At 46.6% G+C, this 24703-nt stretch overlaps 1 protein-coding gene across 1 annotated transcript in view; it reads left to right on the plus strand.

Annotated features, from left to right (window-relative positions):
• The first annotated feature begins 720 nt into the window (after window positions 1-720).
• The window catches only part of LOC135401306 (uncharacterized), a 139157-nt gene continuing 115174 nt past the window's right edge, over window positions 721-24703 (plus strand). Inside the window, exon 1 of the mRNA XM_064633624.1 lies at window positions 721-1129. The gene's annotated coding sequence lies outside the window, so the exon portion shown is untranslated. The remainder of the gene's footprint in view (window positions 1130-24703) is intronic.

Below are 24703 nucleotides of genomic sequence, written 5' to 3' on the forward strand. Positions count from 1 at the left end.
TTTGACTAGATAAGAAATTGATGCACATGATACCGTTTAAGTGGTTTTAAGGAGCTGTTGTTGCATATTTCCACGCGGCATTTTCAATCAGACACGCAGCAGGAATAACAAAGTTTGGTGTTCCACGACGGCTGTGAAGATTTTAGCATGTGTGACACCAACGATCACCCTCCCTTCGTACGACTACATGAGGTGTCTCGCTATGAATATAATGGGAGTTGGAGAGGCCTTTGTCGACGAGGCTGTCGTCGCCACTCGTCACTTTGGAAACGAAATCGTCGAACGCTGAGAAAAGAAATCTGAAATGGGGAAGATGGCTTTCCCCATCGCAGTTAGAAACAGGAAGGGAGGGAACAGTTCGAAGACTTTCATACACAGACGGACCATAAAGCGAAGCACAAAATGACAAAAGCGAAACCGAAAGACGGCGGCGGCCAGAGCTAAGCTGGTTTCTTGGTTCGGCGTGCGCGTCTCTCCTGCAGCGGGAGAAGATAAAAAGCAAAGACAACCTCCTCTTCCAGAAGCTGACTGACTCGTTTCTTCCCCTCCTGGAACACATTGCCGCCCCTTTACCTTTTCTTTTCTCTCTCTTTTTTTTTACCAGCATCACTTTTTTTTGTTCCTTCACCCTTATTTTTCAAGTGAGCCAGCTCCTCCACCCACCACCCCTGCTCGGCTGAGAGTGGAAGTAGCCCACATCCTCTGCTCTTCCCTTTCCACCGAATATTGACCGAAGCTCGCGCAGACGAGCGAGTGAGCGGCGTCATCCATTCCGCTTACGAGTAGCGTTCACGAAAGTCGGTGTGTCTGTGTTGTAGCCTGCCATTGTTGTCGTTTTTTTTTCCTCACTGTTTCAGCAGTGTCTGTTCTTGGTTCCTGAAAACGGATGTCTATCCTATGTGACCCAGCGTGAAACGCTGCGGGAAAGATCGTCGACCCTTGTGCATCCCGACGGTTTGTTTTGGTGCGGCATGAGTTGATATCGAAGTGTGCGACTTGTGCTATTTGACGTCTTGTGTGGATTAAGCTTGTTTACTCGCTAATGGCTCAAGGCGTGTATATGGATACGCAGACGACTACGTGGTGCAACTACGCTACACGACGTGGATCTGATGGATACCAATACTAGGTAGGTTTGGCAGCTGCGAACGAATTGCGAATCATGTCCGAACGGGTGGGTGGGTGGATTAACCTACTGTGGCGTCTGCCATGAGGCGTATTGGACGCACGGTAACCATGCTGCTTCCGGATTCACTTGTTTCTCACGTGCGACCTTCTGCCTTGATGTGATGCTTATATACCCCAATGCGAGATATGACTAAAAAGGTCCAATACCATTGAAACCATATGTGATAAACAACACAGTGACTTCCCGAAACACGACTCGTCGCAAGAACTCCAGCCTCCTTTCTCCTGAGTTATCCGAGCACGTTGGATCACACTCATGAGCTTAGTGGCCGTCAAGTGCGTTTTTTATGCGGGTAGCTGAGTAGAGAAATAGGTCGGTTCATCCGTAGAATAACGTACGGGAGCACCGTGGCAGTGGTGCAGGTTGAGGAAACAAACGAGCTTCTTGATGAGCCAGGAACAGTTCTCCTGCTTCAAGTGGACCAGTGTACCGTCTCCGGGTGACGATCTAGACAGGCGGTCAAAAACATTGCACCCACTGTGGAACCCGAAAACTTCATATTGACACGATCTGGTTTGTGGTAGTCGTAAGGTGGCCCTACTTTTTTTTTTACTTTATCGGGGTAGAATCTTGGTGTTTGATGCTTTCGCTAAGTGTATTTGTGAAACGGGCCTCTGTTCACCGCGAAAATCAGTGTAAAAAACATGGGTGCAGGGTTAGACTCGTGGAAATGTTACTCCGAACTGTGAAAAGGAATTCTCCTGCGTTGAAAGTCCCCCCCCCCCTTCCCTGTCGGAGTTGTGTGACCCCCGAAAAGCTCTGAACACGGTGTAGCGTGTGTGGGGAACGCGGGGACGGCTCGGTTTCCCTCGGGTAGGCTTTTGATGAAGAACAGTTGCATTCGCCGGAGGGGACGCCACACTTGAAAAATCGCGTTGCACCCGTAAGCATTTGCAGCAGCTATCCGGTGTGTGTGTGCTGTGCGGCATGTCGGGCAGGGCCAAGTTTCCAAAGTAATTAGATTCCGAGCGGCCTGGAACTGAGCTGTGCGTTACATATTTGCGGTGAGCCGCTTGAACCGCGCTTTCCTTAATGCGAACAGCACCTGGTTGCGTTGATGAGGCATTTGCATAAAGCCGGAAAGAGGGCACGCATCGAACGCATTTCTTTTTGCTTTCGCCTCGAAGGCAACGCTTCGTGTGAAATGGTGTTAAAATTCACGGCGTCATTTGACCTGGCAGTCGAAAAGAAGGGAAATTCGTTTGATCTGAAAGTGCGGAACCACCGGCTTCGGTGAGTCTGACAAGGCGTCGTCTTGGTGAGTCTGTTTGCAATAGTTACGCACGCGCTCCATAGCATGCCAATATGTAGCCATGGTATTTGCGGAGGCACGTCGCCCCCTCTCAGTTGTCTCGCGACGTAAACCCCCAATTATTACAATTATTATTATTACGTCGCCCTTTGTGAGGGACATTAAATATTGGCTCCCTGTGCTGTGCACTCACACGAGCGACATTCCCACGGAATATTCCAGTGACAAAAAGAAGCAGCAAAAAAAAAAAAAAAATACCTGCTTATGAGGCGGAAGTTCCGCCACGCCTGATGTTGAGCAGTCACACGACGCCGGAAGTGACGTCCTGTGTACACAACATACGACATAGCAGACGACAGAGCCCATGGCGTCGTCTGCTACGGAATCTTATGGACTGAGCCGCAAGATATTCCCCGTGGTTACAAGAACACGAAAAGGCGCGACGTTGAGCGCTCGTGCGTGCTGACATGGCAGCAGAAAGTTACCGTATGAATTTCGTCCGACATGGACCACACCAGCACCTAGCTGTGGGTGTTCAGGACGGGAAATGTGTAAAATCCGTCAAAGCGCGTTTGAATTATGTATCATTATTTATAGTGAACTAAGCGAAATTTTACACCCCGTACGTGAGGCTCTTCGTTACCGTTCTATTGACAAATACAGACTAATCCCAGCTGTACCTGGGCACCGCGCGCTTCGGGAATCCCGCATATGACAAATGAACCCCTCTCATCGAACTCCCGGGTTCGCCCGTTGTGGCCATCCACATGTAGTATCGAACGTAGTTTCTTTTTTTGTTTTCCTCCCTGTTTCAATGCGCATGCATCGTACATAATCATCAAGGGGGGGGGTCTCGTAACACCAGCACCACCTCAGGTTTTCCATCGATTCCCAATACAGGGAAGTAAAAGGGGCAGGAAAGACCACAGTCGAGTACCGATATACAAGTCACAAATGTCGCGTGCAGCTCCATAAATCTTGTCAAACGGAAGAAACGGATGAAATTCGGAGGGTCGGCCACGCGCTTATCGATTTTCAGGTCGGCCAGGTTGCTAACTTTGTTCGCTGAAGAGAACTTCGTTGCATAGTCAGTGATACGAGGCACCAAAACTGATTCGCAAAGAGGAAGATAAGAATGATTGATATGAACCGTGTTATCTACCTCAGAACAGGAAACCGCGTGCTCCCAGGTAAATAATACCTTTGTCATATTGGCAGTCTTAACCGCCGTTACGCTTAAACGCCATTAAACGACCAAACCGCGGTTATCGTGAACCGCGGTTTGTTTGTTGTCGTCATACGGCAGTTTGTGACATGTTAGCAGTGGCCACGTCATTGTGACGTAAGCGCCAGGTATATTTTGACTACGCTGTATATCATTAAAAGAAAAGGAGCAAAATGGTAATTAAAAAGCTTCACAATCATTAAATACACAGCACGCACATGATTATTTGCGGGAAATGTAACTACACGCGTATTGACGTCGGGCAATCGGTATCGCGAAACCAAAGTTGCCAAGCTCACGGTTTCCCATAACCGCGGTTAGCGGTGTAACCTCCTTTGGGTCGGCCGTGTGACTAGACTTGTGCCCGTTACAAAAAAAAAAAAAAAAAAGTAACTAAATACCGTTACCCGTTACTTCAGGAAAAAGTAACTAAATACGTTACTCGTTACCAACATAGAAAAGTAACGAGTTCTCGTTACTCACAGGTAACGAGTTACTTTTATGTTACCGCCGCATAGTTAAAGGAGCCAACAAACATGCCGTTACTTGTCTTCAACTCTTTGTTAATGAGGAATTGCACTTCAAAAGAAGCTGATCGCCACACGTGGCAACGTGATTAGTGACCCTTCGTTTTGTCTTGTTCCCCCTCTGTGTCACGTCTTGAGTATATAGTCTGGGTTATTGTAATAAACCTTTTGCTGAGTCTGAGAATTTGTCGTCCGTCCTTCGTGTTCCGTGTCTCTCGGCCACTTACCATGATTCTATATCAGCTTGCCTGGACCTTCTCCCTTATTTCCTAAGTGGGGGTGATCGGAGATTATGAAAACACAAGAAAAGACACCGGTTTTCATGCCACCGATCACCAACGGTTCCCAAAAACAGACGAGGGGCTGCGTCATAATTTGGGCGCTCAGAAGCTTAGCAAAGACAAGAAAAGGCTAGAAGTCGAAACGCGTTTCTTGTAGCCATAGCACAATTGATGCCCATTCTTGGGAAGGAGCGATGGTCGGAGATTACGGAAACAAGAGAAAAGACAACAACACATCCAGCGAGGGACTGCAAATAATATGAGTCATACGTGGGCGGGGGTCACGCAGGTCAGATCTGCACGCATTGTGCCATACGGAGTGCCCAAATGAGCTCCCCCGCGCTGAACAAAAGGAACGAGTAACGCCGGTAACGAGTTACCAATTTTTGTAACTGATTCCGTTACTATTACCATATTTTAAAAAGTAACTGAATCGTTACTTCGTTACCAAAAAAAAGTAACCGTTACCAAGTAACGAGTTACTTGTAACGAGTTAGGCACAACTCTGCGTGTGACTGCGGCGACAGCGGTTGCCTTAACCGCTGTGTGAGAAGGGTAATACTGTTCGAAAGCTGGCGCTCTGGTTCACTGAACATAAAATAAAATTGTTCATTCTTTGTCTGGAAATTTAATGCGTTTATCACGGAACGCGTATATACGGTTGAACAACCGCAATAACGGTTGCGGACGTCTTAGCGGATCCGCTTCGAGGTGTTCAATCTAACGGTGTTCTTGTCGAGTGCGGCAAATTGAGCGTGAACCCGAAGTCATAACGTCGCATTCGGCCACGTATACGCAGGTTGCTCGGCAATTTGAATACCCCTCGTTAACCAACCTGGTGGTGCCCCCTATAAGAGATTATGATGTCATGAGTTCAACACATCTCGTCACCGCGATAAAAAAAGTTGGGCAAAGCACGTCCGAACAACGAAGGTGTCTGTTGAATAAGAGGTCACGCGGCTTGTTTTCAACGTTCGCCTTATTTATTCCCACCTCTGTAAAATATATGAATGCGAGTGGCCGAGGTCGGAAGATCAGTATCGGACACTTTGCCTCGTGGGAATTACGGTTATTGTTGCGAGGGCGTACCGCAGTACGATTCTTGATGGTTATGTGAACGCATATAACGCAACTGCATATTTTGCGGTTGTTAAAGCACGTGACCCGCTAAAGTGTACCACTTGAAAATAGGCTATCTCCCGATCAGCGGTTTTGAAAGTTCACGATAAGTGGTATAGCGTCCGTGATGGTGGGGTATCCGCAACACCCTGAAACGGTGCCGCCGTTAACCTAGAGATGTCGCAATGACGCGATTGGTGCAGTTCTGACGGCGACTGGGTTGAAGTGCACTGTCCTGATGCGATACGTGTTTGGGGGAACAACAACAAATAAATCGTGACTATGACATGAGGGTGACGTGTTTGCGGGAAAGATTTCGTTGATGCCCCATTTTGGTCTCGGCAAAGAGATACCACAACTGTTGAGAATGCACCATATTGGGTGTTCCTCGTTGGTGCATTCTCCATCGTTGATGAGTAGACGTCGTACAACGATTTCTCGATTCGTTCGCACCTTCCGGGCAGTCCTGGAAAGTAACGTACTTACAAGTAATCGCATATTGCCCAGGTTTCTGAAATTAAAAAGATAAACAGGGAATTCTAAACTTACTGTAACTAGACAGCAACTATAGTTGGCTACTTCGTGTTGGCCCCTCCAATTTCAGAAACTTGTCGAACCTCTGTTCACTACCTGCCGCCGACTGGTATATTCACTATGAAAGCTACACCATGAGAAAGACACATACACACGCACATTAGATGATGATGAGGTGGGCATGAGAAAGAGTTATGTACAGTTATATGCGATTACTTGTAAGCAAGTTATTTGCCAAAACTGCTTCCTAGGACGTGTTGGGAGGAAGTGGGACCCTTCTTGCTACAAGAGGTGTGATAACCAATAACGGCAATTTGAATTTCCGTTTCATCACCTTCATCAATTGTCACGAAATTACTCATCCAAAGTCGGGTACACCAGTCTTTGCATAGCGTCTCGTCGTTTGCTGACGAGACCACAGTTCAGTGTGTTGCCACTCACTGTGAAATCTGTATGTAATACTAAAGAGCGTGCAGGACAATGACTTATCGAGACCCCCCCCCCTTTCCCCCTTAATAGCCCCACAAATGTTTAGCGACACCCCCTCCCTTTCGCTCATGTACACCCCCTACGGGGACGATTATTTGTTATTTCGGCTTTAGACACATGTCTGCAACGATACATAAAGCTCTTACAACGTAGCCGTAAAAATGACATCTCCCCATATGCTTGCAAACCTGGAACCTTCATAAACTGGTGCAGCGCGCACAAGATAAGAAAGTGCGTGACTCTATCTGATAGCTTTTTAGAGAGCTCACACACTCGCAGTTCGTGCATCTGCGCGAAGCCATAGTTGTACCAAACGTACAAACGCACGAGGGCCATCAAAAGTCCAACGAGGTCTCACAACACATTGAAGCCGACAGCAAAGGCTGTGTTCACTGCCAGACGCGCCTCTTACTTATTTTTTTATTTATGTGATGTTACGACAGTTGCATGAGCTCTATTGTTTGCGTTCCGATTCGTGTGGACATAGCGCTTGCAAGGGCCCTGAAGCGTCTGCTACCGCTGCATGGCCCCTGCTGTCACATCGGAACCAGTTCGTCAAACCCAGGAGCGCCCCGTGAGGACGTCGACCCCCACGATCTCTTCTCCTTATGGGTCGCTCGTTATTTACAACTTACAAGAGGATGTGCGATCAGAGGTGGGAGAAGAACATGTCGTGTCTGGAATACTCGTAGATGACGTTGGCTGTCATGTTGTTGTCACGTATAAGATGACGTTCGCGTACCAGAAGGGGGACTTATACGCCGAATTCGTGTTCCAATGTGGACCTCATTTTTGTGTGCGCGTGATTGCTCAGTGGAAAGCAGCTCCGAACGTTGTGAAATTAAAATAAAGGGTGCTTATATTGCGGTGGCAGCAGCGGTTAAGGTTAAAACTTTTTGAACATCAAACTCAATATAGTACAGCGTTTTACTTTGCCCATCTCCAACCTTCCTTGGCGCCGTCGTTGCTCATGCGCCAGTAAAACCTCACTCATCATCATCATCATCATCATCAGTATCAGTGGTTAAGGACATGCGTTCAGAAGGCAGGGAAAAAAAAAGCTACACGTATTTTAAATCGTGTACATTTTTGCCTCGTTTACGCGCGAATTTCTGCGGCCTCTGGTAGCAGGAAGGACCACTTCTTTACCACCTCTTCGCGAGCGCCACCTACAGCAAAACAGAGAGCAAAAAAAAAAAAAAAAAAAAGAGCGTGAATCGCGGTCATGCCTTGTTAATATGTGGCTCTCGTGAGAAGCGGCGCGATTATGCGCTTCGAAAAGCGTGAAAAATGGAACAAGAAAATGTTTTCACCCGTCGGAACAACGTATGCGGCTTTTACAAGCTCGTGGAAGTTTGGAGGAACTAAAGAAAGTGGGAACAAGGTGGTTAATATAAATATATAGCGCGCGAAAGAAGAAAAGAGAGGCTGGAAATTTTCTGTGATGCGACGGGAAGTCGATATGTTAAACGAGCTGAGGCACGATTTACTGAAAGGTATAGAGCTTTGGAACATAAGCTGATAGCCGACGCACTGCCAGCAGAGATATTTTCGAGCCTATGTCGAGGTTATGGATTTCGGGAAAGATCGATGGCGTCGCTTTTTATGTATATTGGGGGGGGGGGGGTTCTTCCACGGCAACAGTATACCTTGAGATAGCTGATAGGGCGTGAAGGATGCGTGGAAGCTCTATAATATGCTAACGGAGTTTCTCGCTAGATGAAAAATTGCGGTAATCATATAGTCAACGGAGTTCCAAATCGTAGAGGCAAAATGGTCGCCCGTATTTTGTCGAGCACTGATAGTATTTTCGGATCAAAGGATTCAGCTCAAGTGACTTTCAGCAATTGCATTTTCGGCATTTCGAACTTTCATCGGCTTCTAGCGGCTGTGTTCGCTGATATCATTGTCTATATGTCGCAGGGAAAAGTATGTTTCCACTGAGCGCATTTATACGTGTACGAGGCCATACTTCAAAAGCAGCTCCGCTTGACGTGCCTCATGACTTCGGTATAAACGTGTAAGTGCACGGGTGTAAAGGTTAGCAGTTCGAAGTGGGTTGGGAACAGCAGCAGTGTGGTGGCACGGTGCAAGTTAGTGAAATGTAGGAACATTAAAGAACAATCAAGAGGGTGAAATTCATCCTAAGACAGAGCACAACAACAACTTTATTTATGAATGGGGTGTTTCATCGCAAGGGGCGATGCTCTACCCCATTGCTGGTGGGAATGAAATAATGAACCCCTTCACAATACGGGTCGAAGTCCTATGTTGTCCAAAAAGGTCAAAAGAGCTTTGAGGGCAGAGCGTTGGTGGGGCTGGAGTTGACCAGGGACCAAGCAGTTTTCATATAGAGAGCGGGCGAGAGTCCAGCTGATTAACACCCCTGTTACACGGGCACTGGCGATCCGCATTGAGCCAATGCTCGTCGAACTCAAGCGGTTCCGTCGCTGCTACACGGGCACGTTCGAGCAGGATCAAACTGAGGTCCTGCTTAACCCGATCCAGTTCGTTAAACGGGATTGAGATTCTCGAGACGGCTTGAAGATCGCCATTGACATCCTCTAACTCAGCGAATTTGCAAGTAATAAACGAAAACATTAATTTCCAAACATTCCTGTACAAGTCAATGAAATTTCACGGTGACGGTTTTAGTCTAGGCATGACGGGCGTCTGCGTTTTCCAATTTGTTTAATCTCGACCACTCTCGACACCGCGCCCCCCGTAAAGGCTTAGTGAACAGCACAGTGTGGAAGCGGATGCGGTTATTCTCGACTCTTTGGAACATATTTTCAATCCCACCGTACTGCCTCGCGGCTGCTAGCACCGCCTGTCGACAAGCCAACCTTTCAATACGCATCGAGTTGGACTGTGTAGCAGCATCGCGCACCGAAGTCTCTTGAACTCGATGCGGATCGGATTCAATCCGCATTGAAAGTGCCGTGCGACAGGGGTATAAGAGACCCGGATAGTGCGGTTCGGGACGGTTGGTAGTGTGGGCAATGAAGAAGAATGTGCACGAGATCTCCTAGAGCACAGCAGTGACACCATCTGGGAGAGTTAACTTGTCTCAGGACGCGGCAACGCCACTGAGCTATAAAAGCCACATCGAGTCGCATTCGATGAAGGCAAAACACTTCACTTTCGCGCAAAGTCAAAATTGCTTCTCAATGTGTAGACGCGAGTCGTACGTGTGATTTATGGGAACCAAATTAATTTTCATACGAAATTAGTGCAGTGGGGAAGCTAGAATTGTCCGTGATGCGTTCTGTAGCGCTACAGCCGCACAAACCACTTGAGAATTCTGGCTGTACGACGGCGTGCTAACAAGGCAAGGAAACTTTATTGCAAACAATGCTTCAACCAAGACGAAAAGTCGAGAAAGGAGGTGGGAAATGTATAGCGGAAGAAAGGCGGAAGAAGGTGGAAGAAAAATGGAGCCGCTGAACGACCTTTCATTTTGAAGGTTCTCGCTGCACTTCCGACATATCGACGTGAAAGCTCGTGAATTACGAGCCATTACTTTGACCGCTGCTCCGCACTCGGGTAAAATGAAACCTACACCCAGCAGCTTTGTATTGGATAGGGGTCGCTCCGCTCGTTTGGATGCCTCTTCACCCTTCCTCGAGAACCTACGTACAGTCTACTACAGTCGTACAGTATAAAACGGGAATGCAGAGGATTTGAATTTACGGTCTCTGCAGTGCGAATGAGTGTTTCCTTTTCTTGTTTACAAAGCTTGTGACGGTAGTGGGAAGTGGGGGGGGCTTCAGGTTTACCCTGCCCCGGGCGCAGGCTCGCCTCGCGATGGCTCTGGAGGGCAGTGGTGTTTTTATTGAAGACGAGGAGTGTTGAAGCGATAGCTTTTTAGGACCAACCGCAGTGTATGTCCGTCCGTGACTTTATAGGGCCGACTACAACGTGACACCCTATACATCACGTGACGTGGTCGCGTGACATGGCCACGTGGCTTCAGAATAAAGCTACGGCACTTGAACGCGTTTGACACGCGTCTTCTATTGTCACGTTTGTTTCCAAGGTACTGCACTGTATAGTGATATGTGATTAGTACTTGCGTCCTACGGGGACTCTGCCCATTTAATATTTGGGTGTTTGGGTGTTCCTGCAGGGTGTGGAGGGTGTAACGCTGAGTTAGCGCTTCTCGCCAAGCTCACCCAGAAAAATAGAAAAAAAACCTCACTCAGAAAAAAGTGTTGCTGTGTGTAAACAGTGAGGTTTTTTGATAACTGTCTACCATGACCAAAACGTATTCGTTGAGCATAAAAGGATTATGTGACCGGGCTGGTGTACGAGGGATAGTCATAAAGTTTTAATTATCACCTCGAAAAAAATTAAGCTGCGACCATGAAACCTGGTGATGGGTGGCGAGCTTTTTGAATGGGTGTGAGCAGTCGCGGAACTCAGCGGGCGGCGACCTTTGTCATGTTCAAAATGTCGTGCAAGATGTTGAACACTGATCCATGACTGATTTTCACTTTTTCCACTATCAGCTGGATTGTGATATACGCCGGCCTTCGAGCACCAGGTCCTCCACTTGTGTCGCGATTCACGGTTCTTCACAGAGAGCTGGTCTGCCACTTCGTTCTTCGTCATTCAGGCTTTGTTTGACCACACTGGAAGCGTCTGTGTCACCTAACCACTGTGTCATATGATGGTGCATTGTTGACATACGCTTCCACCATCTCACCATGGATTGTTGCGGCGTTGTTCCCCTCCAAATGCAGAAAACGAATTACCCACACGGTACTCCACTTTATAAATGGGCTTTTCGCCATTTTGTTTTGGTTCCTCTAGCGGCGTGCTACGGTACTGTGGCGCGGGGATTTCAACGCGTACCAAGACTGCAGACATGTACCTACCAATAAGCAAAAAGCAAACAAAGCATGAAGCAAACAGTTTATCCCTCAGTTTTGGGGCTAAGACAACACGACGAACAAACATTTGTCCCGTGTTGTACATTTGTTTTTTCGTGTCGTTGTCTTAGCCACAAATTCGAGGATATATGCTCGTTGCGCACAGCATATTCCTTTGCTGCAAAACACTATCCAACTCTGAGACAACACCCTGAAAACAGCCGCACATAATAAAACATATTCGCGGAGCATGAAACACCGAAAAGGTCTCACTTCTGCACTGACGCACCCGTCCGCACCTACTCCTCCGTGCAGAAGTTTGTGGCTTTCCTCTCCAGCACCGTACTGTTCAGCAGGCTTTCAGTTCAAAGCAATATAATACATCGGCGAAGCTTAACCCATCCCGAGTATAGGTAATCAGACGACTGGCGCAGCGGCATTGCTTTGCTGAGCGGATTAAATATAAGACAGAGTGGTACAGAAACAAAAAGTATAACTGTAGCGCACATCTGTAAACGTTCTCACAGCTGCCGCCACTTCAGTATGTTTCATTTCCTAGCGCTTCCGCTTTTCGATTTCTTTTGATTCGTTCCGTTTTCGTTTTTCTCTTTCGGGTTTTCCCTTTTAGGCTCCTCCGTTTCTGTCAAAGGCGGGCATCCGGTTTCATTCATCTAAAAAACACACGAGGTCCTTCCAAATGCACCGGTCACCAGCCTTTCCCACATATATAGGGCGCGTCTTTGCATGCAAGCCTGTATCGAAACTTTTTTCCAGCCCCGTATGAATGAATAAGAAACGAATGTGCGTCAACATCCTCATCTGTAGTAGTGCGGTACCTTTTGATGTCGGGCGTGTGTTGGGCTGAGGACGACAAAAAAAAAAAATGAAGTGTCTTTTGGTGGGAACCCTGTCAAGCAACTTAAACATATATTGAATAACACGAAATATATCAGCACGTGATATATTGCCTTCGAGTATCTTGCAGCACACATGAACGCATGAAAAGAAAGCAATAAGGTACAGGCGAGGTAAACGAGCAAAAGGAACATCGTATGTATACCTTGCGTCACGGTACTATACGCTGACGTAGAATGACCACGCCCAAACCTAAGCGGATGTCACATCGGTTCTTAACAGAGATAAAGGCGTCTAAAGGCTCTGTTTACGTTAGCTGATTAGCAGGCTTAAAATGTGTGTGCTTATAAGTAATTGGTGCCGCCTTTCGTCGGATATTTGGCACAGCAACGTCGCGGATCATTAAAAAAAATGCGACAGTTGTCTTTCTAGTTTCGGTTTGGGTATATATATATTGTCTTTCACTTCAAGGAATACTAATTATTTTCCCCATTCAGCATCATTAATTTATGTCGTTGTTGTTGTTGTTATTGTTCAAGGAATACCTTCTCCTTATACAGAGGCCAAGAGAGAGAGAGAGACTCTTGTAAGGCATAGCGAAGCAAAGAGATTCTGCGCATAACGCATAGAAACGACGAAAGCCGGCCGTTCGTTTGTAGCCTGCACCGCGGGGAAGGGCGAAGAATACGGGATAAAAATGCTTTTCGTGCAACCAGGGGGTTATTCAGACAGGTGCGCCGAATGGGGGAGCCACTATATACGCTACGCTCGCTAAACGAAACCGGCATACCTCGTCACCATTTGCGAAGCTCTATACTCGGAGAATGCCACCGTGTAGAAACCATTTCCCTATAACGATCGTTCGGTGTAACCGTCTAGGCGTGGAGCCGCTATCACATCTCATTTCGAACGAGGACGGGCCCTGCAGTGAACGAGCCCTCAGCCGCCTCTGTAAACGCTGTAAACCGGCCCAGCCTCGGAGCTAATCGTGAGACTAGAATTGACGCCACGCCAAGGCCGCGCATTCAGGTGGTTCAGTTCTGAACGTTGGCTATACGGTGAGGCTTGGTGGCTGCGCGGTCTTCTAACGTTTCCGCCCAGCGCCATTAGCGTTACCGCCTTCATCATTGTAGCACGCGCCGTGTATGTATACATTGACGTGGCTTGGCTTTAAAATGCCATGCAGTGTCGTAATTTCGAAGTCGCATGTGTGTCATGGCCGCCGTTAAAGTGACGGTATGTATAGTGAAGTCGTTTAGCGCGCGATACAGACCTAGGTAGTATTGAAAATAGTTTTCTTTTTTTTCATCCTCAGACTTCTTCATCGCTCTGTATGTGTAAATAGAGGATTATTTGTACTTCTAGTTAAAGCGCAACCATGAACACAGCGGAAAACACCAGTGAGACGGGAGACATTTTTTTCTTCTTCTCAACTCAACTGATAACGGGAGGCACGATGTTGATATTGATGTTGGCGAAAAAATAATAGGAAGAGATTGAATTCGTCGCACGACAAATTCGTCTACTCCCATACAAAGACCTCTCTCCCAAGAAAAAAAGAAAAAAAAACGACGCTTATTTCGCGATCAATATCGGCCAAAGGCCAAATCATCGATTAACGTAACGCACAATGCATCACACGGTCCTAATAGACTGACTCCAACGCACAGCTCTGAATAAATGTCACAAGCGCTGACAAGGCAGCATCTCTCTTGTCAGGTAGGCAACGACCCATCACTTTTTACGAGGTTAAAGTTGCGGTTGTCCAGTCGGTCGAGAGCAGATTTCGTGGTAGATGTGTATCTAGAACAGTGCACAGTAATGAGCTCAGTGTCCTCCACGGTTGCACAAAGTGTACAGTTCGCTGAATCAGCCTTCCCAATTTTATGGAGGAATTGGCGCCCGTACAGGACGTTCAGACGGAACCTGTGCAAGAGCGTCTGGGAGACACGAAGCGCTACTGTATAGTACTATGGATACTACTAGTATAGTGCTAGTGCTATTAGTGCTATCGCTGCTACTACTACCCAGACAAGAAACTCTACTGTAATACTATGCTACCACTAGTACACTCTACGGGGGGAGGAGAAGTAAATCGAGGACCAATTACTACTTCTAGATTGGAATTGTCCCTGAAATTATCCCTAGATTGGAAATGCTCCCTGTTTTTAGTCTCCGAACACTGAAATTTTCTTCCCATCACTGCAAATAGTTACTAAACTTTGCATAAACTCTGGTGCGCATAGTCCCGGATGGGACTAATGTCAATGCATCTACTCCCCAAAAGTACTAAAATTAGTAACTTTTATTGTTAGAGACTATATACTGGCACTGCAACTAAAGAAGTAGCGATTCGTGTCCTGGTGTCTCTCTGTGTTACGTGCTGTGTTGGTGCTTGCGCCTTAGCTAGCAGTATATGTCTTAGCAATAAGCCCAAAGGACTATTTCAAGGTTTATTGTTTCAAAGATCAAAACACTGAAGCTACTGTTTATTAACGTACAAGCTTTATTGCAGTACTATACATTTCGTCAGGTACAAAAGTCGGTAAAGAGCTCATTATCAGCTCTTTATCGCGTTTGTACGTGACGAAATGCAGACTACTGCAAGAAAGCTTGTACATACGTTAATAAATAGTAGTTTCAGTGTTGCCATCTCCTTATCACTTGTGTTGACCGCGCTTGACGAAGTTTCCACATTCCTCGGTTTATTATTTCACAAAAAGAAGACTCGTGAGAACATTTTCGGAGCTCGTATCGTTGCATTTGCCACCATCTGTCATATCATACCGTTATCCCCTCAAAAATAGATCCACCAAAGCCACACTATATCTCTGCAAAAAAGATCCACCAAAGCCAGAATATGTCTCCGCAAAAAAGATCCACCAAAGCCACACTACGTCTCCGCAAAAAAGATTCACCAAAGCCCCACTGTGTCTCCGCAAAAAAGATCCACCAAAGCCACACTATGTCTCCCAAAAAAAAAAAAAAATAGATCCACCAAAGTTACAATATGTCTCCGCACAAACAGACAATGAGGACACATGTTTCGGAACAATTAAGGGCGGAGACAACGTCATCATCACGTGGTGACTAACGCGTGAATGCACACACGGAAGCAGTTCCCTTCGATCAATCGAGCATTTATTAAATTCTCTCTCTCTCGACAAATAATAATTCGCCGCGACCTAACGCGCCGCTAAGACGATGACAGTGACCGCACGGGTCGCTGCTGCTGGTGACTGATCGGTGTAGAAGGTGGACAAAAAGTGACAGATCAATACATGACCAGCCGTGGGATTATTCGACCGCTTCTCATGTGCTTTCATAAGCTTCTTTATTTCTTTTCTCTCGTCCTTTCTCTTAGCAGCAGTCAATTGGTGCCATCCGGTGTGCCGTTCATTTGGTTTCGAGATGTCGTATATATAGGGAGAGAGATGGACTCTGTTTCCCCTGCATGTATGTTTCCCGTATTCGGAGCAAAATGGGCGGCACCATGCTGTGTCTGTAGATAGGGTTTCTTTCGCGGTCGGTCGGGTTAGAGTTTAAATGGAGCGTGTCACCCAACGGCGTATACTCGTATATATAGGCAGGGTTGGGAGACGACGTAGTGATTGGATTGGTTTGCCTGAGTCACTTATGACGAGTCCAGCGGGGTGAGTGGGGATATGAAATATCCCAATTGGGACAATTGGGTGGTGGGAGAGGGCGGGACGATTGCTGTTTTCGCTTGTATACGTTGCTATTTGTTTGTAAACGTTGTTTCTAGGAACTGTGTGTTGCCGCTATTTGGCGATCAAAAAAGAAACAGGTTTGCTAGAAATGGTAAATGGAAGACCCTGGTATGGGAACGGAACATTTTTTCTGCTTTTATCTCAGCCTCTCGTTAATAATGCGGAATGCAGTCTCGAAATGGGGAGTTAGGTCAGAGAAACCGTCCGTCTGTCTGTCCGTGACATATCCTGTAAAGTGTGCTTTCACTGCCCTGGAACGATGTACACGGGAGAAGCACCCGTTTAATGTGCGGCAGGTTGGTGCACATACGCAGAGTTGATCGGGTTGGCCAAAACATCTTCAAAGTTTCTATTATTATTATTATTATTATTCTCTCAGCACCACATATACGCGGCAGTTTCATTTGGAATGTTCTCTTTGAAGCTGGCCTTTCGAACTGTTCCATCACACTAAAAATGCCGCGGCAAGCTACTACAGGGCCGTTAAAAATTCTATCCCCTAACAGATTCCAGTGTGAGACGTCGTTTTGGAGACGTCAGACAAATTGCCATTGTTATCATTATTTTTAGAAGCTAAGACGGGGGAGTGCTAGAGGGGGATACACATAGGGGCCAGCGACTTTTCTGTCGAACCGCCCCCGTAAACAAGGTCTAGAATTCGGTGCCGTTTTACGACGTGGCCTGACTCCCCGCTCCGCTTGTTTTTCTTTATGCCGCGTGTTTTGCGGTCCTTTGGTGGTCGCAGCTGTGCGAACATGAGGCCACGCGGAAGCACAGCAGACTTGGAATTCGCCACGGCCAGTCTCCACGGCTTCCCTTTCGAGTTTCCTTCGTTGACTACATTTCGTAGGTGCGTTCCTTTTGAATAGGAATGAACGCATCAAGGAAGGAAAAAAAAAAGTGTTGTAGTGGCCACTTTTTCGGCGCAGCTGCCCAGATGATCTAGCATTTGATCGAAAACGAAGCCTTGAATGGTGTTTTGAAATCCGATCACGTCCGTACCCTTCTTCTTCTTCTTCTTCTTCTTCTTCCACCACTAGGAACAGTGGCCACCAGCCAGACACCTCGTCATTGTCGTTCTCACATTTTCTTTTATGAAAACTATGGTTGTCGCATTGAAACCTACCGCAGTTTGTCGTCTTTCAATGCCGCTAGCGCGAAAAGTGACCACCAGTGGGTGGAGCTTACGTGCATGCTACGTCACTGCCACGTCACCATGTGACGTAGGTGAAAACTCCCTATAGTTACATACCCGAAGCAAATACGATGCGAATAATCCTTGCGCCAGAAAACTCCAAACTCCAATACGATGCGAATAGTTACGTAACTGAACCGAGCACATATACAGCATAAATACGTGATGCGTATATAAAGGGATCGTCGCATGATGCAGCATTCAATTTGTTCTACATCCCCTCCTGCGACGTTTTTGGTGTTACGAGTGCAGGTTCGGAATATATTCAAATACCTCGGAAGAGACGTCACTTCGATTCGGAATTCGAATATAGAATTCCATATTCGATTCTGAATTGGAATCGGATATTCACAAATATTCGCACAGTGCTAGATTCGTAGAAACGATTGCAGATAATAAAAAAATGGGTTCGTTAATATACATTCACGCAGCTTGTAAGAAATCGATGTCTCATTGTGCGAAGACCAGTTTGCAGCTTTGAAACTCGGATAACTTTCGTGAAGGTGCTTTGTCCCCGAGTCGCTCCGTCCATGTTGTCGGTGGCTTATTTGGAGGCCGTTTTAGCCTGTTTCGTATGGGAACCGGAGAAAGGGTCCTCTCAAAAGTTCGTCCCGTGGAGTTATACTTTATCGCTCGTAACTCGAATCAGTGACTATTTGAGCGCGAATTTTCGTGTCTTTTTTTTTTTTTTTTTTTTTGTATCATTGACATGGTCTTGTACTTGAGCGCTTAAAACACGATTCTGGTCCAAATCTATGAGTCTGATTAGAGGAGTTCTGCAGAATGTAGCAAGTAGGTTGAAGAAGAAGAAGAAGAAGAAAAAAAAAGGAAGTGTGGAACTTCCAGCTACCGAGGGTGGAAGGAGGGGAATGTATGGTAGCGACGAGAATGGCCATAGTATACGAGGACGGGCGATCCTGTGTATTAGGTGCCGTGCTTTCATAACAACCACAGTGCAATATCTTTCTAGATATGATACCTTATCTATATATATCTTATGATATCTTATTCATATATATCTTAATAGATATGTAGTATCTTTAGATATTTCAGTTCATAGTTGTATGCATATTTCAGGAGCTTTTAGTGCACAATTATCCGCACTTTAGTGAATGCACTGTGTACACGGTAGTAAAACTGTCTTGCCAACGAGCGCAAACCAATAAAAGAGCAGGTAAGCTATTTACTAGTGCTATTGTGCGGGGTAGAGTATCGCCCCTAGCGATGAAACTCCCCATTCATCACCTAACAATAAAGTTGTTGTTGTTGTTGTTGTTTGTGGGATGCACTTTTGAGGGGACCTTTTCTTCTACACCCGTTTCGTATATTCCTTTTTTCCACCTCCACTGCACCGTCATGTGGTTCACCCTTTGTGTCTCTTTTGGTCCGTCGTCGTAAAGTAAATTCAAAGCGTCGTTCCCTTTTTGCTGGCCTCTCACGTGGGGTGTGCTCTTTCGCAAGGAGACGAACTTGAGAAGGGAATTCGTTTTTGGCTGCCAATTTGAGTTTAAAGGGTCCCTCACTCCACTTGTGACGGCCGACGGAAGTGTGAACGGGCAGGCTAAATTTAAAAGCTGGAATTAGGGGCTCGGTGCCGTGAAGGCGACTATAGCTTATTGGGGTATACAGCTGTTCTAGTGCGGGATTTATGGAGTTCCCAGTGTCCCGGGCATCTGATGAAAATTTGTCGAGATTTGAGTGCTTACGGTATAGACCTGTATAACAGGCGAAGTCTGTTGGTGGAAACAGTCGAGCGTCATTGTTCCACATTCGACTACGCGTTTACGAATCAAACAACCGTGAGACCCCTTCATGTAAGGGGTTCTTGTATACGTATATATGCGTGAGTAAAATAATCGGAGTCCCGCAAAACGTGCAGAGAACACGCTGAATTATTTTCTGAACTCAGGTTTTCGAAAGCGTATCTCAGAAGGAGTTGGACGTTTTAAATAAGTTGTGACATAGATGTGGGTCGTTGCAGAATTCAGACATCCTACTACAGGCGACAGTACTCAGGCCAGAAGAATTCTTCTTCTTCGTGTCGTAGTTTGCAAGATACAAACCCTCGAACAAACTTCCACGTCAAGCTCTGGCGTCAGCGGAGCGGGAGGAGACCCCATTGGTTCTCGACACAACATTACTCCTTCTTACGTGTCTACTACCCCTTTCACTGTAAATTTTGCAGTGCTGCCTCACATCGACGCATATAACAATCTTAATTTATGTGTCACCACCCCCTCAAGCGTTACGCACTGAAAAACTGCTTACACCGTATAACTTTTATGAGACGCAACGTCACCCCCTGCCCATTGCAACAGCGTCCCAACTCATTCCATCGCGGCTGAACTATGTACACCGCGCGCCAGGCTTTCAACAGCTTTGAACGTGGCTTAATATTTTCATTTTCTCTCTGTCTCTTCCACAAGCTCTCATCTCTTCTTGTATACGACGGCAAGGTTTTCTTGCTGTTTGTCTTCCGGCTGTCAGCGAGCGAAGCTCCTCTGGCCCTCTGCCGAAGACAAGAATAGCGTGTAGGCCGAAAACACAGAGAAAAACGGCAATGGTCTACAAAATAGCCCTTCTCTTACCCTGTACAACGTCACCGGTCCTTAATCCGCCTCTTCGCTATTGGTCTTTCTCGTCTGGTTTCTGTTCTGCCGCCAGAGCCTCGCGTATTGTCTAGAAAGACGACGATATATCGCGGAAGAAACAAAGCAGCCCTTGGTTCGTTCTCACAGTTGGAGAGGCCGTATAGTAGAGGGGCGCTTTATAGGATCCTATATAAGCTATGTACTTGTTAGTGTAGTGACAAGACGTTGTGTATACCACTGCGGTGGCGGGTATGATTTGTGCGTCCTTATACAGTCTGTGCCTCGAGGGGAATGGCATTATACAGAGTGTTACGCAGTCACAAACGTTAAGACTGGTTGTGGGGAGGAGAGATTGGAATTTTGCTGAGCTCTTTCTTACGTCTTTTACAGCGGCGTGTTGGGTGATTTAAACGTTACAAGCACTACCTTCTTAGTGCGATGTAGCGCTGACAACCAGGTGATGAACGTAAAGGAGGCGCTTTAATCGCGAAAAAATACAAAATAAATAAAATAACAATAATAGAAAATGCTGGTGTTCGAGTATTTCGACAGGACGGAGCGTTTTCAGCACAAATTTGACGTCTCTGTTCGGGAATTTTTTTAGTCCTGTTAGGACGACCTGTTTCACGCACTGTGTGCTCGTGGTATAGGCTCTGTGCGTGTCGCGCGATGAAATGACTACGGTACCTTTATCGAAACAGCGATCTTTACCTTTACTCCCACTGATGGTGAGCCCCGATGTGGGGTGAGGTTCCGCACTCAGGGAGAGAGTGTATGGAGAAAAAGAAAGCTTTCTGACGCCTGTATTAACCAAGCTGCACTTCACAAATGTCGTCATCCACATCGTCAATTCCGGAACCAGTGTCCCATTTTAACACGCCGGGAAAGTCCCACGTGCTTATACATGATTTTCGCAGCCAGACGGTCCGGAAACTCCGCTAGCTGTAGTCAGCTGTCATCACTCCGCGATAAATCCTGTACCAAGCAGAATCTTCACCATTGATATACTCGTGCTAAAACAGCTCCTGCTCTTTCAATGTGTACCTCGCCCCCTTTATTTCTTTTTATCCGTGTGTGCGTCTTTTTTCTTCCCTGCACTGTGTTTGTCGACGCCCGAAAGCCTTGTGTTTGCTCTGCACGGCAAAGGAGGATTACGGTGTTTGCTTACGCTCAGCATAACTCAGTCTCCCCTAGTCATGGCCCGGAACGATGACCTGGGCCCGCGCGAAGTAAATGAAGCGCTGAGGAAGGGCTTATTTACTCTTTTTAAATGTCAAGTGTAGTGTTTCATGGAAGTTTTTGCCGCAAACTAATAAAGTTTCGGCCTTTTTATGCAGGAAGGAGTAAGTTTTGTTCATTCTGGGTTTAGAATGCATTGTCACAACCACTACTCCCTTTCGGGACGACTAAATGAACGGAAGTTTATGTGAACCTTATGGATTATTTGCAGTGTTTGGGAGTAAATTTCAGGTCACGAGACCAAGGTGGGGATTAATTGGAGTGTAGGGGAATATAATCTGCAGTTGTACTCTATTTTTTTTTTAAGGTGTGGGAATGTGTAGTGTCCAAAAAGCTGAGCATTGTACTCTTTGTTCTGAAGGCCATACTTCGGCAAGAGTCACTCATGCTCATTCATGATCAATGTGGCGAATGAGCTGAGGTATGAGTGAGCAAACGGGGAGCGGAAGGATAGATGAGTGCGCATGAATGAGTAAACCAGAATATGAGCATGCGCAGAACTCACTCGTGAGAATGCTCATTCATGTCCAGTGTGGCGAATGAGCTGAGCATGCAGTCTTGATGTCGATTCCCGATAAAACCCTGCTTTACACCTTACGTCACAACCTACACGTCACTTTTTTACGTCACTTTACCTTACCAGCCTCTCCTAAGCTCATTTCACCCTCATGTAATCCTCATCACATGAACTCAACTCTCCACTTGGATGTTGATGGTTAGAACATGATAATGAAGTCCTGACTTGCTACATTCTTTCACGTAGCTGTCTCGTTATAATGCTACGCAGATCGCATGCAGGACTTTCAGGTCATCATTTCTTGTTCTAAAGGCAAGCTGGTTAGCAAAACTGCAAGCACTAAAGCTCCTACACCCGTGGCAGAGAATGAGTAAATGCATTTCAGAGATGAAAGTCACTGAAAAGGTTAGCCAGCTGTAGGACTCGAACCCACATCTTCTGGTAATCCAGAAGATGTGGGTTCGAGTCCTACAGCTGGCTAACCTTTTCAGTGACTTCCAAAGCTTTCATCGTTAATTTCTTAGGCAATTTGAGGCTTTGCATGTATTTGTCCTTTCTATGTTGTTCTAGCCTCAGAACATCAGTTCTGTCATACATTTCAAAGTTCATCTTCAGCTTTTATAGTTCAACTCTTCGTAAAAGCTAATTATATTGAGCAGTAAGCTTCATCACAGTGTGTAGCTCTTTCTACCACCTGCGTACGAAAATTTCGGACGCACATTAAGCTTTGAGCCCGCAAGCTAAGACGATCTCTTCCCCTTGAAGACCCCAAAAAACATGTATCCAACGCCGAGCTTAGCATCCACCACCCTTCTCCTTTGCGGCAGGTCTTCCTTCATCCTGCGAAAGACCGCCGGACACTTTGTAACCATCTCCGCGTTCCCCGATAAAGCTTTCAACGCTTACGAAGCAGTCAAGCCTGCAAGCTCTAATCATAGTTTACGTGGCCTCCACGCTTTCTGCGGCCCAGACCGCCACTCAAGTATGCACGCAAACCTCTCAGAGTGTAGTTTGCTTCCAACATCTTGACGACGCCTTTTTATTTCTTTTCGTTCTCCCAAGGCTTTCGAAACGCATCCATTGTTACGTCTCGTCAAACTACCCCCCCCCCCCCACTTCCCCCATCGCTTTGCTTTCGTTCCCCCTCTTTGACGGGCATTTATTTGTTCTTCGTCCTGGGACTGCTTTTCCGCGTGATGACGTCACGTGGGGTCTGCCATGACAGGTTCGCCAGGATGTTAGTGCTCGTGAATTCTCCATGTCTCGCCGCCGCCGGGTCCTGTCTAACAACCTTGATCCTCGGATATCGGCAATGTGTATCACGTTATTTTGTGTGCCGGCTTTTTTCTTCTTCCTGTTTTTCTTCCTTTTGGTCGATGGGGAACTGGTTTTACGTCGGTTATCACCGGTCTTTCCGTGTGTTTGTCTGTGTGTTCGGGCTGCTCTAGGATGTACGTATGCACATTCGGAATGTCGTAGAGCTTTACTGCTCGGAGCACCGAGCTCGTATTGGGTCTGAGATTTGCTTTCGGTTTGATAGCTTTTCACTTCTCGCCACGTCATTGAAATGGCTGCCTGTAAGAAGGACTATGATTTCGGCGTAGTGCACACGTTCGACCTGTGCACGGAACGAGTGTTGAACAATTCCGGATGTTCCAACAGTGCCCGTTTGATGCAGCACGAAGAAACACGTATAGCGTGAACTTTTTTTTTTCAGTATATCCATATTTCAAGACAGTGCAGTAAATCACTCGCCCAATTAACGAACCCCTACCACGACATAACTTTTTTGGGCCGAGTGGTGCGTTCATTATGCGAGTAAACACGATATTTCGTCTACGAGTTGGCGTGATGACTCCTTTGAAGTGCAGATAATTGATAATATAGCGTCAGCGTGATGTGTTTTCCAAACAGTGTCTTCTCCTTACGAGCAACAGCCCGTCGTACATACCCAAGCAGCACAATGTACTGGAAATCGAGCAATAGGGGTGGACGGTATGTGTCTTATCAATGTTCTTTAGTTTCACCAGTCTGTTCAAGGCCTTCCACTTACCCGTCCACCCCTATTGCACTCGACTTTCAGTACATTGTGCTGCTTGGGTAAGCATAGAACACGTGGGGCTCCTCGAACTAAATCTACTTTTAAAGTCCCTCGAAAATTCTCATGTTCTCGGCTCAGGTTACGCAAGCAGCTTATGTGTGGTCTATGATCTGTTACTCGCAACACTGTGACCTTTCACTAACAGCCCACCTTTTTGTCTCTGTTTCAGGTAAGCCGATGCGTTTCTTTCACGCAGCCGTCTCTGGACTGGAAAACATTTAAACATGTGAGTCATATCATCGAGCACAAATGCGATGAAACACGACGGTGCGACATTCTTTCATAACTTGGCACTTAGACCTGCTTCGGTACATCTGTGTCGGATACTCCGGAATGTCAGCCCTTAAAAGAACAGCGTGAGCCTCCTCCATCTTTTTTCTTGCGACGGATTGCACGACAAGTAATCGAGACTCGGCTTTGATACTCGAGATGTACGCGGTCTAGAATCCCTTGCACTCCTTCCGAGAACCCCGTAAAAGAATGAGCGCGGTGGACATCTCCCATGACGCGCCTAGGAGTGCCAATCATGTGGCTCGAGGCGTGACGTCACCAGGCTGCGATGAGACAACCGAAGTCTATGTGGTGAGCGCCGCGACATGCCCGTTATAGGAGGCGTGGTTTCAGTGACAGATGGGGACTTCTTGGGGACAGATGAACGTCCACAGTCGTCACGGCAGCGGGTTCCGCGCATCCGTGGTTCTTTGTAAGGACTTTGTAAGTGTTCAGCGACAATATTTGCATTATAGATACTCTTTGGCGAATTTAGTATGGTTTCCAGCAACCCTAAATGTTGCTTCCTTGCTCCTTAAAGAACATTTCACTCAGCAGTTAATATCCAATTGTTCAACTTAAAAATTACGGAAACTCGTCTTGCGCAACTTGCATGTATGCACGCTCCTTCGTATTTCAAGATGGTTTCGATTGTATAAACCGTCATGGGTGCCTCGCACTTATATCTCTAAAACTATGTCGATCCCGAGCAGT

The sequence above is a fragment of the Ornithodoros turicata genome, chromosome 7, assembly GCF_037126465.1.
Source record: "Ornithodoros turicata isolate Travis chromosome 7, ASM3712646v1, whole genome shotgun sequence".
Classification (NCBI taxonomy): domain Eukaryota; kingdom Metazoa; phylum Arthropoda; class Arachnida; order Ixodida; family Argasidae; genus Ornithodoros; species Ornithodoros turicata.